Raw genomic sequence first — 993 nt, forward strand, 5'->3', positions numbered from 1 at the left:
TCAATGACAAATTTTTGTGAATGCTGCCAAAGACATTTTTGCAGTAAATCAGATGTGAAGGATAAAAGAGCAAAAGCCTCAGAAGTGGGGAAATATATAATTTATTTTGAAAGTTTATATGGAGACATAAAAAGTAATTTCTGAATGAGTAGTTATGCAGGCCTAGGATAAAGTTTGTGCATTTATTAGAGTAATGAGATTTTAAGATTGGAAAAGCCCTAATTATTACAGGCAACGTTACCATGTGATTAAATAAGACACGACATAGAAAGGGAGTATGTGAAGGAAAGATGAGCTGGCTGTTTAAATAGTTGACTTGTAAGCAGAGAGTGAAGGTGAATAGAGAATGTATTGATGGCTTACTAAGTAAGAGCACTGAATTGGTTCGTGGTTCAGTGCATACAGTGAGGGGCACAGGTGAGGTTGGAAAGGACCCACGTTGAGCAACATTAGTACAATATCTGGGACACACTAATATACAATATACTTCCTCTGAATTCCATGGCGTTTGTGAGGCAAGGAAGGCATAACAATTATTTTGCTCAAAATCAGCAGACAAAAATAGAAATTTAAAAAATTTTCGAATTTTTGTTTAGGAGATTATGTAGATGGTGTTTATATTCTCCAATGCTGAAAGGACCAGTTTTAGAATCACTGCTTGAAAGTGATAGGAAGCTAGATTTTTAGCTTATTACTGTATACAGAACTTTCTAATACATGGTGCTGTTTAGCAAAGAAGCAGACTATTCCAAGTAATGAGCAAACTGGGTTGGAGGACCACTATCAAAAGTTTTTTGTAATAGACTTTATACTTGAATGTCATCAACAAAAGGTTCAGAGAGGTTTGCAGAGATTCAAATGCAGACCGGTGGCTCCATTGTTATTTTTCTTAACTACTATGCTGTGCTGCTTTTCCAGGTAATTAAACCGAAAGAGCCAAAGTACTAATGAGATGGAATAAAAACCACAGAAAGCAATTTTGTATGTGAACGT

This window comes from Papio anubis, unplaced genomic scaffold (genome assembly GCF_008728515.1).
Source record: "Papio anubis isolate 15944 unplaced genomic scaffold, Panubis1.0 scaffold98, whole genome shotgun sequence".
Classification (NCBI taxonomy): domain Eukaryota; kingdom Metazoa; phylum Chordata; class Mammalia; order Primates; family Cercopithecidae; genus Papio; species Papio anubis.